This window comes from Acomys russatus, chromosome 10 (genome assembly GCF_903995435.1).
Source record: "Acomys russatus chromosome 10, mAcoRus1.1, whole genome shotgun sequence".
In the NCBI taxonomy this organism is placed as follows: domain Eukaryota; kingdom Metazoa; phylum Chordata; class Mammalia; order Rodentia; family Muridae; genus Acomys; species Acomys russatus.
Genome location: NC_067146.1, coordinates 76,452,804 through 76,468,375, shown reverse-complemented (window position 1 = coordinate 76,468,375; position 15,572 = coordinate 76,452,804). Strand labels below are relative to the sequence as shown.

The 15,572-nt window shown below is 39.1% G+C and overlaps 1 protein-coding gene and 1 non-coding gene across 2 annotated transcripts in view; both read left to right on the top strand.

Moving 5' to 3' along the window:
• The window catches only part of Cntnap2 (contactin associated protein 2), a 2,113,217-nt gene that overhangs the window by 760,227 nt on the left and 1,337,418 nt on the right, over positions 1–15,572 (top strand). The gene's annotated exons all lie outside the window — the stretch shown is intronic.
• Positions 2,099–2,207, top strand: LOC127194944 (U6 spliceosomal RNA). The gene has a single exon (XR_007831324.1). It is a non-coding gene; the product is annotated as a U6 spliceosomal RNA (small nuclear RNA).

Genomic DNA, 15,572 nt, shown 5'->3' with positions numbered 1-15,572 from the left:
ATACATACATACATACATACATACATACATACATACATATGCACTGTATATACACATATATGTATATATGCAGTAAGAGAGAATGACTCCTCTACCCCAGGATCCATCAAATGCCAACAATTCTTCAACTTCAAGCCAAAGTTCCAACGAATAGTTTGTTTAACCTTATTTTCTCATCTCGCTCTAACCACTTGTTACTGTTGGACCAGTTTCCACAATTTCTGTTTTCTGGAGACCCTCTCTGAAGTACCTCCTTAAGCTCCTTGTGTTAGGGAATTGATGGAGGCATCAGGCATTTGGTAATTTTCACTAACCCTGAAAACAAGAGCTACCTAACTTTGAACAGGAGCAATCTTTGTTGCTCTAGTCTTAGTGTGCCATGCACAGAGAGAACAGGAAGAGATACTCTGATGACTGGTGACATGAAGGAAAAAATACTTTATAGTTATTGTTCTTTGGAGCAAAAATTACCTATAGCTTATAATATACCTCACTGGAGCCCGTGAATAACATGTGTGAGGCCACAAGTACGATTCCCAGCACTGAATATCAAATCTGTACCTGCAAGTGGTATCTGCCTTTTCTGCTTCTGTATCTTCTCTTGTACTAAGTCAGTACACCACATAAATGTCTCTTGAGGAGAATCTGCCCTGCCCAGGTGGTCAGAATGTACCCAGAATCAGCTACTGTGTATAACACATGTCAGAATATAAGATGGTTTATTAGTTTAAACACCTTTTGAAGGCCTCCCTAACAGGTCTGAGCATGGCAAACATAGCACAGGCAAGTCTTGTCCTTTCCTCCTCCCTCTCTCTCACTAAACCTTATTTGTGTTACTGTATTCCCTTATTTGGCAATTGACTTGTTCCTGAGACTAAACACCAACGTATAGCAATCAAAAGTCATTATTTGGCTACACTGGCTAACCTGTTCAATCAGGGCTCACCAACTCAGACATGTCCTTTTTCTCCTAAAAACCACTTCTGCCATGATACCTGCTGCTGCCTTTATCTGACCCAGAGGTAGCCCCTACCCAGCCCCTGCTTGCCCCTCCAGAGTAATAACTCCTCTTTCTGCATGAATTTGGTGTCTGAGTGTGTTCTGTGCCAACTCCAAGGGCCCCTTATGCCTTTAACCATGGCTACTATCTGGCCTCACAATTCAATAGCACAGCCAGCATATGTTTATGTCTTTGAGGCACCATGAAGGGTTCAGTCATATATTTAGTTGTATAAGAAAATGTTTTAGATTTTGTTACTAAAGAGGACAAATACATATATGTAGGCAAGGATAGGGGAGGGCAAAGGCTTTCAATTCCCCAGTGCCATAATTCAAGAAGACATAGTTCTCAATTGTTTATGAGAAGGGCTGGGGTCCCAAGTTGACCAGAACACAAATGGTACCAATAAACATTTCTAGATTTTGGTATTAGCAATGTCTGAACTCCACACCTAGTTGAATCTAAACCAATTAGTTCACAGACTAAACTGTTTAATATTATATTAAGTGTGAAGTTGTATACTATAAAAATCTCTGGGTAATTTGAATTAAAACCAAATCAGATTCACACAAAGCAGAAATAAGCTAGAAGCATCATCAGGAGGTAGAGCAAAACCAACAGGAGATTTGTCAAGCAAGACATGGGAGTGTTCTGCTCTAGGCAATGAACCCAGAGAAGTGGGTATGCTCAAATGGTGTAGAAGAAGCAGTGGGTGATGGGTGAAGGGTACAGAAGTATTGTTATAGATTACATTAGAACCATCACATTGAGTTTCTTTGAACTGATCCTGTGTTGATTGTCAAATGCCCTGATAACAGTTTTCCATTGAACCTTACTTACTATACTTTAAAATACATAATAAAACACTCTGTATATTAAAAGTGCTGACCACATGTGCCCAAACAATTACCACATCCCCAGTACCTGCCTTGGATCCAGCTCAATATCGGTGGTCAATTTTCATTAAAGTTACAGCCCAAGTCTCTCAAAGATAAGATTTCATATCCATGTCACATAACAAAGACACTAAGGATCAAAAGAATCCCCCAAAGAAATGAATGGCAGAGTCAAAACTATAGTGTAAGAGTGACTGGTATCGTGCTCGCTTCGGCAGCACATATATACTAAAATCGGAATGATACAGAGAAGATTAGCATGGCCCCTGCGCAAGGATGACACGCAAATTCATGAAGTGTTCCATATTTTTATACAAAGGATGAGATAACAATTGAGATGTAATATGAATAAATTAATAGAATACATTTTTAAAAAGGAATGGCTGGTATCACTGCTTTGCTCACCCATGCCTTGCTTCCGTGGCCTGTAACTGTAGGCTGGATCAGCAGCCCCCTGGAAGCTCTCAATGAGTGCTAGCTATGTGGATGACTGTCAGACTGATAAAACTTTATTATATGAGATAATATCATTAAATATCTAGAATGTATTCAGCATTGGAATGGTTTTCCTAAGAAGAGGAGTGAAAAGGTATGCTCATCCTTAAACTTGATAAGTATGGGTGATATGCAGATAAACCAAAAATAAAAAAAAAAACATGAAATCAGTATGCAAGCAGTTCTAAGTTCATACGGACTAAAACAAGAGACCTTACCTTAGAAGAGGTAGTTATAAATAAAAGAAATATGGTTCCTGCCATTCTGGAGGCTAGGAAGCCTCAGATTATGGTGACAGTATGATCTGCTTAGGAAGAGACTGTACTCTGGTAAGGAACCTGCTATAGATGGCCAGCTTCCTCTTTTGCCTTCACAGGGTGGATAAGCCAGACAAACATCTAAGAGCATACATCTCAGCTATGAAGGTTTGCCCATGTGACTCACATGTCAAAGCCTGTCTGACCAATATCATGGCTTTAGGGCCAGGCAGTCATTAGATGAGTTGAGAGGGACAGAAGCATTCTGACCATGAGAAGAGCGTGCTGGAAGACAGCTCATAGAATGCTGTTTATTCCCAAAAGGATTTATATAATCCAGCTACATTAATAATGTAGCTACAATTATCCATTTTAATTCTCATGCCTTTCGGAATATACACGATCTTAGCGGTCTTGACTTGAATTTGTTCAGTGTATAGACTTGGCTTTCAGTCTGTAGAGGGTTAGCAGCCTTACACTAATAAAAATTGCAAAACAAAAAGTAACTATTTCCAGTAAATTAACAGGCAGCATATTTGAAGCTAACTACCAGGTTAACTAATATAATCTTATTCATCCTTTAAGAATCCATGTAGATTTCAGTAGTGGTAGTATATGCTGTTTATATGCTCTAGTAGCCTATTTCATTTCAAACAGAATTCATTCCATATTGAATTAAAATCAATATGGAAAAAACTTATCTTCCTAAACTATCATTGTGGCACAAAAGCAAAATGTATACACACAATTTTCATTTGTCCTACATTTTAATTAATAGTAGCATCTCCTACATATTTAGTATATTCAAAACTGTAAGACATAAGGCAAGAGAGCAATTTCTCATCTGTGTAGCAGTCATGCCAGTATCTATGACCACATAAAACAAGTAATCTGAACTATTATTCTGTGGATACCCTGGAAACCTAACCTTTTTTATCACATATTAAGTAGCACAGATTCTGACTGTGACAAGCTAGTGACAGAGAGCCTCTTTAAATTTTCAATTGTTCTAAATCATACAGTTTAGCTATAGGTGTTCTAACAAATGCACTGGTGGTGTTTTAAAGGCTTCCCTGGGGCCAGATATGGTAGCATACCACCATGATACCAGACATGCAGAGATAACTGTTTGAGTCCAGCCTGATCTACATAGTGAGCTGTAGGCCAACAGGGCTACACAGTGATACCCTGTCTCAGATGACAAGAACAAAAAAAAAAAAAAAAAAAGAAAAGAAAAGAAAACCAATAACAACAGAAAACTTTTTTTAAAGTTTCCTAAAAGAAGCTTAGCTTTTGGAAACCTTTTATTAACAAACATGAAAATAATCACAATAGATCAAAATATGAGAGAAAATCAATCTTGTGTCTTTTTCCTGTTTCATCTTTCCTGAAGTCTCACATGACTTCCACATACAGAAAAGAACTAAACAGCACTTGCTCACTACTGCACTGCCTGGCCTCCTAGTAATAAATCATGTGTGATTATTTAAATTAAAATTTAAAATAAAGTAAAATTAAGATTTTAATTTCTCAGCCATACAGAGCATAACTCAGAGGCTCAGTAGGCCCCTGTGCTTGGTGAAAATGTGCTGAGCAGACTTTCTTCTTCACGTGGATCTGTGCTGCTGTGGGATATAAAGTGCCTTCTCCTCCGTATTTATATTTATTGAAAAGACAAGATGTGCAGTGTAACACCATTGTAGAAACACTGATTTTAAAACGAGTAAAACACCATAATCGAAAAATCAATTTTAATATGGAAAACAGGAAATGTTTGATCAATACCAACATGGGCAATATTAAAAAAAAAAAAAAACAAAAAAAAAAACAAAAAAAACACCATGTGAGACGTCATGAAAATTTTGATTCTGTTTAAAAGGCATGACATCCACGTACTATATTATTATATGTTCCTAAAGTCTCAGGTACTGGGAGGTAATGGGAAAGCTGATGCAGGAGGGTTGCTTGTACTCAGCAATTTGCAACCTGCCTGGGTAACCATGTAAGGGAAAATGTCTGCTATTTTAATATGCATAGCTTATTTCAATTTACCTTCAATATTAGGGCAGGCTATAGTGGAGACGCGGTGAGTTAATTTCCTGTATACGTCTCATCTTCCTCCTATTGGTGCCATTCATGTCATTTCTGGGTGATTAATTCCATCTGTATCTCTAAGGTGAGCCTCCCTTCTCAGAAACCTTGCTATGAGCCCAGCTTCCTGACTACAAGGAAGGAATCATGACAATGTGTTTGACACAGGTGGGGTGCTAATTCTGAGTCACTTCCCTGCCTTGTTATTGAGTGATTCACAATTAGACTCAGGACTAATTAGGCTTAGACAAAGATATGTTCAGCGTTTTTGTTTTATGATCATAGGCAATCACTTCTGATGTTCTGTAGACCGTCTGGTGTATGGATTGTGGCTCCAAACCAATGTGGTCATTTTGGTATGCTGGAAAATGTCAACTTGAGGATGGAGACATTGGAGCTGTACAGTAGAAAAGAGAGTCTTAGGGAAATTGAATTAGACACCGAGAAATCCGTATACAACCTGCACCACCACTGAACCTTTTAGGGGAATAGTTTATGTCAATTTTTGAAGTTTAACTTTGAGTTAGATTTTTTGACGATAAAGTTGTTCTTATAGTTATTGGTGTCTGTAGGCTTATCATTTTTGAATACAGGCAAAGGTGTGGCAAAGGTAGCATCCTACCTCACCTTCTATTGTGGTACAACACCATGGCCAACAGCAACCTCAGGAGGGAAGGATTTATTAGGCACTTATATTCTGAATCACAATCCATCATATAAGGTCAAAAACTCAAGGTGGAAACTCAGGAGCAGGAACGTGGAGGAACAATGTTTACTGCCTTTCTCCCTGTGGCTTGCTTAGCTGCCTTTCTTGTATAAGCCATGACCACCTGCCTGGAGTGTAACCACCCACAATGGATTGGGCTCTCTTATGTCAATCATCAGTCAAGAAATTGCTTCCCAGACTTGCCAACCTGATGAAGTTCTGTTTTCAGTTGTGGTTCCTTCTTCCCAGACAACCTTAGTTTGTCATGTTAACCAAAAAACTAACCAGCATGCCATCCATGCCTGTATGCATAGCATAACTGATTAGAGTAGGCGGGTTATTGTTATTAAAAGGAGGACATGAGCTTGGGAAAGAAGTGTTGTGAGGTTAGTGAGTTTCAAAAATTAAATTATTACAACTGAATCCTGCTCTGAGCTCTAAGAGGCAGCTTGAAAGTAAATTAAGTTTGAGTTTGGAATTAAGGTATTTATTCATCTTAAACTATCTGACCATAATTATGATACTGATATTCGCAATGTATTAATATTCACATTCTATTGCAACATTCATCATTCAGTCATGTCATTAGGTTTCGTTGTGTTCTCTATGGTTTTTCTAGATACGTCTATACTGTACTGTCTTCCTACTGCCCAAACACACTGCCACCCTTTCTTGCCTTTTCATCCCATTTGCTCTCCCTCTGGGTATTTTTCTATATTCAGACTCCATAACTCCTATTTTTAAGTTGACTTTTATGTTATATTTTAGTTTTGATATGTGGGAGATCTGAGAGAATGTACAGGATACTGATATTTACCTACCATTCAGTGTCTGGCAATTTTCTCCCTCTTTTAGATCTACATGTATTTTAGTAAATTAAGCACAAACTGCTGAGTTGAGTTGGGTTAGGTGTGGGTATATGTTTTTATAGCTGACCACTCAGTATTGGGTAAGCGATTAGGAGCTCATCCCTTGGGAAGACGAATTCTCCTTTTTTCAGTAATCATTAATTATCTTTAGCCGTTCCTTTAGAGGTTGTGCCCTATGAAATTTCCTCTATCCATGATGTCATGCCAGTGCAGTCTTGTTTTGGCAGCCATGTGGTCGAGATTTTATGAGTGTAACTTCTCTTTTTTATCTAGGAGATACAACCTCACACTAGACTTCCTATTTCTCTGGCACTTAGACTCTTCCTGCCCTCTTTCCTGTGATGTCCTCTAAGCCATAGGTGTAGCGCTTGTGTTATAGACTTGCCAGTTGGTGTTGGAATCACAATATGCTCTGTCTGCATTTTGACTAGTTATAGCTTTCCATAACGGTCTTCGTCAATTAGAAAAGGAAACTTCTTTGTTGTTTTGTTTGTTTGGTTTTAATAACAGCCATTCTTTTGGAGGGTGAGACATAAGCTCAGGTAGTTTGTTCTGTTTGATTTTGGTTTGTGTGTATGTGTTTACTCATGTGCACTTGAACTGCCAGTATGTTTGGAGACCAAAAGTCAGCATTACATATGTCTTTCTCTATATACTGTCTACTGATTTTACAAAAAAAAAAAAAAAAAAAAAAAAAAAATCTCTTGTTACTTGGAACTCACAAATTTAGCTATATTGGTTGACCAGAAACCTCCAGAAATCTACCTGTTCAAACCTCTCCTACCTACCACCAAAATAGAGGGTCCTATGGATCTGAACTCAGGTATTCACAACTGCTCAATGGGATGGCTAATACTGATTGTCAATTTGATGGCATAATCTAGGATACATTTCTCTGGAAAAGCTTTGTAAGGAATCATGTGGATTAAGTTAACTGAGGTGAGAAAACCTACCTACTGTGGACAACACAATTCTATGGATTGGATAAAAGAGAGAAAGAAAACTACCATTTAAAGGTGTATGGTAACAAGATATGTAAAAAGACATTTTTTCTATTGAAACTTTTAATTTTTATTTTATTAATTTATTCAGATTACAACTCAGTTGTTGGCCCATCACTTGTATCCTCCCATTCCTCCCTACCTCCTGCTTTCACCTTATTCCCCTCCCCTAGGTCTATGACTGGGGGGAACCTCCTCCCCCACTATATGGTCATAGGCTATCAAGTCTAATCTTGGTAGCCTGCTTATTTTTTCTCTGAGTGCCTCCAGGCCTCCCCACCAAGGGGAAGTGGTCAAATATGGGGCAACTTATAATTGGCCACTAGCCCAAAATGCATGTCCCTTGAAAGTCTTCACTTACCAGGAGATTGGGATAGATGTGAGGACATCCTACAAGGACTCTAGATAAGAGAAATATAGGAGAATGGGGAAATAGAAGGATCCAGAGGGTCCTAAAAAGACATTTTTAACAAGAAAGACTCAGTGGAAGAGGAGCATAGCAGCTAATGGTACAGGGGAGGAAACTCCTAAGCCCTCACAGCACAGAGCCCACCACTACATGTCTAATAGCATGCATTAAAAAATGTATATCTAACATCAACACAGCATTATAGACACAGCTAGCCAGCAATGTGAACAGGAGTCCCTAGAATACTGTTTAAATGTGAAGGTTTGTCAGTTCCTGTTGTATGTCACTAATAGAAAGCCACAAAGGTCAGGAGGGAGAAAGCTGCTTATGAGTCAAAGAAAATGTTCCATGAAGAAATGAGTGAAGAATGATGCTTCAGGTATACTCATCCGTTGGGGCGCACATGCTTACTTATACACATGTACACATACAAATGCATAGATACACACATGCACATACACATATATAAATACACATGCATGCGTATATACATATATACACATACCCATTTATGCACATATACATAACTACATGTCCATGCATATACATATATAGACAAACATACATATATACATACATGCATACATACATACACAACAGGGATAAAGGACACAAAAAATATGGCAGGTCCATGAGTGAATGTCCCTTCGGAATCAGAAGAAAATTGGAGCAATACTAACATAAGTGAATAGTAACAATTAAGATCCGCAGAGGGAACATAAAGATATCACTAATATCTGTCTAATATCACATATCTGTCATGAGTAAGAAAGATTCATGAATCATTCTCTATCTTGGAAGATGTATCAGGTGAACACTGCTATGAAAGATGATGGTAGACACAGTACTGAGAAAAAAAAGCCCAGAGCCTTGAGTCCCATGCCATCGGAGACACAAACACACTTCCATTTAGTCACTGATGGTGCACACAGTCGTAAGAAAGAGCCCACAATTCTAAGGTCTATGCCATGGGAGACGCAGACACAGTTCTCCTTAGTATATTTTAAAATAAATTCTTAGAAACTATGCATTGTGTGTTTAAATTGTAAATGTGACCGTGTGGTTACTCTACCAGAGTAAGGAAGAGCTGTGGTTGTCAGCGCTTTTCTGGGACATTCCGTCTCTCCCCTTACAGTGCTCCTATATAGCTGTGTAGGCAGACATGAGAGAGAGATAAGCAAATGGAAGCCCAGTATAAGGGTTTATGAGAGGCCACACACACTGGCCATTTTTTAAGAGACTGAGAACTGTGCAAAAGAAAAAAAAATAATTGAGATTGTTTGTGTTGTTGTTGCTACCTGATAAGACAGAGATAGCCACAAATATAGAAAAGTGCTTAAGGTTCTGATGCACAAAGAACAATCCCGTGGCTGTTCCCTATCACAGAGCCACGTCTCAGATTAGGGTATTGGCTGCACACACAGGGGCTTTCATATCTCACCAAACTATTAATCTGCATTCTACTTCTTTCTGCTTAGCAGCTCAGGATTTTCTTGGGGAAAAAAAAAATCTAGGACAACTTAATAAGTTCAGTTATTTTTGCAAAATCAGAGTGGATGCAGTGTGTGACAGGACTGCCATTTCAGCTATCAAACAACAGTGACAGGCAGAGAATGGTCTGCCCAGAAGACCCCCTACAGCTCAGCATGGCCCAGACAGCATACCAAGGGCGCAGACTGACAGCCACCAGCCTCAGACTTCTTTATATGGCACCGGAAGAGAGTCCTTCACCCAGAGATGGTGATTCCCAGAATAAGGGAGCCTAGAAGATCTTTCTATACACACAATACAACACCTGGCGGCATGGTCTTCAGAGTTTCGCCCATGTTAACTATAAGGCCCCCGAACTCTGACTTTAATCTTGGGAACAGACTTTTAAAAAGAATTTTAAAAGAGGACGATTTCATAAGGTCCTCAAATATAAAATGCCTATGTTGACTTGCTATAAATGTTTCTATGCTACAATACGTGGTTAATTAACTTAGAAGCTGTTAATTCATTGTACATCTACTGAATGAATGCACACATTAATCTTTAAAGACTTCAAAATGAATGGAAAAAAATAACATTTTAAATAGCCCTAGGTGCATTGGCAAAATAATTAATGAGAAGAAAAACGACACAAAATAAACAATCAAACAAAAATCAAAGTTGATTGGTTGACTGAAACAAAAGAAAAGGGTGCATAAGAAGTACAGTAATAAAAAATTGAAAGCACCACTCCCAAAATTCTGGTATTTCTCCAGAATTATGTGAGACACACACCCATAGAATCCAGAAAAATCTCATTGCTTCTCTCCATCCAGGGAAACAAGAATGCCCATATATCCCAACTTTCTGGTTTATAAGTCAATGTGAAAGACGTGCAGGCCTCCTGGTCCTCCTGCCCTACAAGTGACATTCCTGTGTTGTGTGTACTTAGAACATCTGGATTTTAAATGCCTTCCTGTAGCTGCTTGCCTTCTCATTTCTCTGGCTTTTGCCTATGCCATGGCTCATGTTACACTGAGGATCCTCCACTTACTAAGACAAAGACAATTGTCTATTTTAGTCAGTGCCCCTCTTCCTTGCATGGCTGACCCCTCATTTAAATATTTGCCACTAGGGAGAATTTAGCTAAATGTCATTCCCTTCACACACACCCATTACAAATTACAGGCTTTGCCACTCCATTCTGTCTGAAATTCTTTTTTTTTTTTTTTTTTAATTTTTTAAATTTTAATTTATTATCATTTATTCAGATTACATCCCTAATGTTATCTCCTCGCCTGTATCTTCCCGTTCCCAGCTCCCTCTTCTGCCCTATTCCCCTCCCCTAGACAGAAGGGGACCTGCCCCCCCCCCCCCACTATATGGCCACAGCCTATCAGGTCTCCTCCAGATAGCCAGCTTCCCCTTCCTCAGTTGTTTTTCATGCCTTCTTCTTGAAATTGGCTCCATTCTTTATGTGGTGTGAACCCACTACAGATCCCTTACATCTTTTATTGATGGATAAACAATTCTTATTCACATGTAGACAAAGGGAAATCTAGCTAAAAATTGCAGCTGAAGGTCTCTAAGGAAGGTCTAATTTGCAGAAGAAACAATGTCCACATAAGCTGCCATCTCTTTCCTGAGTTCACAGAATAAGCACTGCAAAAAGAACTGTAAAATATTATCTGTCAAGCATTCCCATGTAGTTTTCTGCTCCCATCACAACAGTTTTACCTATGCCACATAATGTCACCTGCCTCCAGGTTAAGGTCTTCAATTTCATGCTCCTCCTAGTAGGTTAAGAGTAGTCATTGTCACACACGGGAATAAAAGATCTGAGGGTTTGGAGGTTTAAAAACTGTCCAAGGCAGAAGCTGTTGATTACCAGGTGGCCTTTCTCAGCATGACTGAGGACACAGGTTCCCTTCCTCTGGATCCACCTGGCTTAGGATCCTAAGATCCCATGAAAAAGAAGAAAGCAGTGAGAAACATTTTAAAGCCCCAAGCCCAAGACGCTCACACAAGCACTGCTGCCCACATCCCTTTCACAAGAAGTTAGCTTAGGCAATGCAGCCAATACTGTTATCAATAGGCACCTGGAAGTCAGTCAGTGTTAGAGATGAAAACATAGAGACGATGATGAGAGCGGTCTGGCTTCTAAGATGATGGCGAAGTATACGCAGCAAGGTATTTTTCATTTCATGAATGCTTATGGGTCACCTAGAAATACCAGATTAATTCATATGCTAAACCTGTTCTCAAAAATCAGACTTCATTAGAGGTGATAAGACATGTACACAAAATAGGGAAATTCAATGTTTTTTTTTTTTCCTTCTGATGTAGCCTCATAAATTCTGTGGCAAACACTAATAAGGCTGACAAGATATTGCAGTGGATAAAAGCACTTGAGGACCTGACTTCAACCCCCAGAACACACATAAAAAGCTGAATATAGTGGTGGTGAGTGCTGACAGTCCTAGCACTGCTATAGTTAGATGAGCCTGTTAGGATGAGTACATGGCACAGAGGGAACTGGTCTCAACAAGGTGGAAGCAGCAAACTCACCCTGCAAAACCTATCACACACACACACACACACACACACACACACACACACACACACACACACCTGTGCATGGCACACACACGCATGCATATGCACATGCTGGGGGAACGCTTTTTGTTTGTTTGCTTGTTTCTTTAAGAAAACAGGCATAAAAGTGCAAAACTATGGCTATGCTGTGAAAAGAGCAGATTTCCTGTACGGATGGCTGCTGTTTTCTTATTTGCAAAGGCACATTCTTTTACATGCCTCTGTTTGCCAGGGAAATGTCCATGGTGATTTCCAGGTATGCTTTGCCCCTTTGTGAAATTGAGCCCTTAAAAACTAGTATGCTTTGTACAATTAACTGTGTCTTTAAAACATTATCTTCCTCGTCTGTATTGTTTCTATAGATTTTAATCTTTAGAGCATATTTCACCTTCATTGCCAGAATAAAATGTGCTGTGGCTCAGCATACTCTACAAAAATTATTATTTTGGCAAAGATTGCAATAAGAGAAAGAGCCAGGGATGAGGCACTCATGCATAAATTATTGAGCCAAGATGAACAGGGCTGAACAGAATGTCTCATTCTGCAAAGGGTTTTACCATTGTACCTGACACTTTTTATATCCCAAAGGCCAACGACTTCCATTAGGGAAAGCAATAAAGCACTCACTCCCATAACTTGTCCTCTTCCATGGGACCTGGATTGGGTTTTGACAACCCACATGGCAGCTCAGAACTGTCTGTAATTCTAGTTCTAGGGCGTGGCATTGGGTGCAGTGGTGGTGGGGGAAGATGTGGCATCTTCTGACCTCCACAGGCACTGCATGCTCACTGTACACCAACATACACATTGGCAAAACACACATACACGTACAATAAAATTTAAAAATAAAAAATCTCAATTTTAACAAATAAAAATGCAAGTGAACTTATTAAAAATCAGCAAGACTTGTTGCTTCTTCCAAACTATATTTTCACTTGTTTTTAAAGCATGGTTATTAGATTTTATTTTGTTTTTTAGTTATTCCTGGTATATAAAGCATTTGGAATGAAAACATGACCTATAGCTAAATTACACATACTCATTTAGGATATGAATTTAAAAAACCTTTTCAAAAACATCTAGATCAAAATTGCACATGTACATTTGGCATAAAAGTTAATAAATATGTTTTTGAAATGCACTGAATATACAGTGGTATTCTGGACTACATAAGATTTTTCATACGAGCACAGATACTTGATTTTTGTTTACCTGAGTACTCTCCAATTACTTCTATTAATGAATCTGTAGGAGATGTTTTCAGGTCAACTCCAGAGAGGAGACATGTTAAGACCTATTATTGTCAAGGGCTCTTTGGAGATCTCTAAGCTCAGTCTGGCAACGGCAACCACCAGAAGCAAAGGTCGTTCCTTCTTGCATGTGTGTGTGTGTATGGCTGAGCCTGTGGGATGGCACCGTTGTCAGACCTCTCCATATTCTTTTAGATGCCACTGGCTCATTCTCTCCAGGCAATGGACCGTATGATACTTACATATCTTCTGCTTGGTTTCATGCTTTATGCTTCTGATCAGACACTGCATTTCGTTTCAAGGATCACAGGTGACAGAATAAAATGTGGAATGCGTCGCTGAAAATGTCAAAAGGTCCAGAGGAGAAAAGACAGCTCTACCTCTGTGTCAGGATGAAAATCTGAAAATAAATGTGAATTTCTGATTCTTTGCTCTTGTTTAAGTCCTGTCTGTCTGATATCTGCCTGTCATCACCAGCTCCTGTGTGTGGGGATCATCTGCATAAGGTGCTAAACGGAAATGCAATCACGACAGAGAAAAGACTGGCAGTGTTTACATCACCTTTAATAGTAATTATACTGTGGTATTCGAAGTCCACCGCTAACACAATGTACAGTAACAGTTATATTTGATAATTATCAACTTGAAGAAATAGGTGGGTTATGTTGTCACAATATAAGGAAACTGCCAACTCCCACATCAGGTAGCTGCTCCACAATTAGCCATGAATCACTTGGGGAAACACTAAGTTCTTTTGAAAGATCAGAATAAACTGCTGTCGCACTCTAACACGTAGGAAATATGCTTCTATCTATAGTAATATGGATGTTCCATGCGCCTGACTAAATATAGCTGTGGATCTGCCCTGAAGCTCGAGTGTCATTTCTCCAGTCACCCCCATTCAGGTAACACCCCCATATCCTGCAACTTGTATTTATGAAAAGGAATAAGGATTAGAGAGCAGGCACTGGAAAGCTCACTCAGAGCTTGAGAGCAGAGGACCTACGTGGAAGTCCAGGCTCCTGAGCATCTGACATACTCCCCTGAAAGTCCCTGGCAACTGATGCGGTCCTCGCAGCTCTGCACATGTACACATCGTCTTAAAAATTTAAAACCCTGTTTAGTTCCAAGCCCCATTTCTCAATTGGGTTATTTGGTTTGGTGGGGTTTAGTTTCTTGAGTTCTTTATATATTTTGGATATTAGACCTTTGTCAGATGTAGGGTTGGTGAAGATCTTTTCCCAATCTGTAGGCAATCGCTTTGTTCTCTTGACAGTGTCTCCTGCCTTACAGAAGCTTCTCAGCCTCATGAGGTCCCATTTATTAATGGTTGACATTAAGACTTTATACCATATGAGCATATACAGGGGGAGGAAATCCCCCTCAGGAACAGTCATAGGAGAGGGGAATAATGGGAAAATGGGAGGGAGGGAGGAATGGGAGGATACAAGGAATGGGATAACCATTGAGATGTAACAAGAATAAATTAATAAAAAATTTTTAAAAAATTAAAAACTAAAATTGTGGGAGATTGCAGTCCAAATGAATAAATAAAAAAATACAGCTTTTAAAATGAAAGCAAAATAAGACACAACTTTAGACACCAAGTGAACATTATCTCTGCCTTTTTGATTTGCTTCCCAGTGCTTTTCCTCGCTTTCTCTATATACACTTGACTTCTCAACAACACGCACCTTCCTGTATCATCCCTGGATTTTCTGTTTTCAGGATAAATCAGTATATGGACAGATGGGTCCATAATAAACATGGTGGCCTCCGCAAGTGGCCCCTTTGCAGCATAGGCAAGATTTTCTCCCATTGTATTGCTTTGGCCAGCCTCCTTATGAGGGCTTTTGCCTTGTCTTACTGTATTACGCTTTGTCCTGTTTGTCTGCTGCTGTCTCTTAGAGACCTGTTCTTTTAGCAAGAGGAAAGGATATTGGTTATGTGTCAGGGGGAGGATTTATTGGAAGAGCGGGAGGTGGGGGCAGCTAGAAGGAGTAGAGGGAGAGGAAACTATACATGGTATGTTTTGTATGAAAGAAGATTATTTTTTTCAAAAATAAAACAAACTAAACTAATTTAGGGGAGGGGCTTGGGGAGGATGACATGTTTGAGTTTGCTCTTGCAAATTTTCTCTTTAGCTGATCAGGGCTGTGAAGAGAAACTGTTTGCGTTCCATAGAAGGGAGTGAGGGGGCTAGTTAACAACTAAAAAGTGTGACAAGAAAAAATGCCTCTCAAATGTTATGAATGGTGAGTATTATCTACCTGAAAGATACCTCCATTGATAATTACTGCTTGTTGAAAACAAAAAATAGAATTACAAGCAATTAGTGAATGGCACGTGAAACACACTGTTTCAGTCTTTGGGGAGTTCTGATTCTCTCTTGTTTTTCTCTGACTTATGTTTTTATTCTTCTAACACGCTTTTTGCTGTTTATTTTACCTTTCCCTTTCTCTGGATATCTGCATGTTTTCTATTTTTTCTCTTTTAGAATTTTTCATTTTTTTTATTTTTGTTAGTTAGTTTG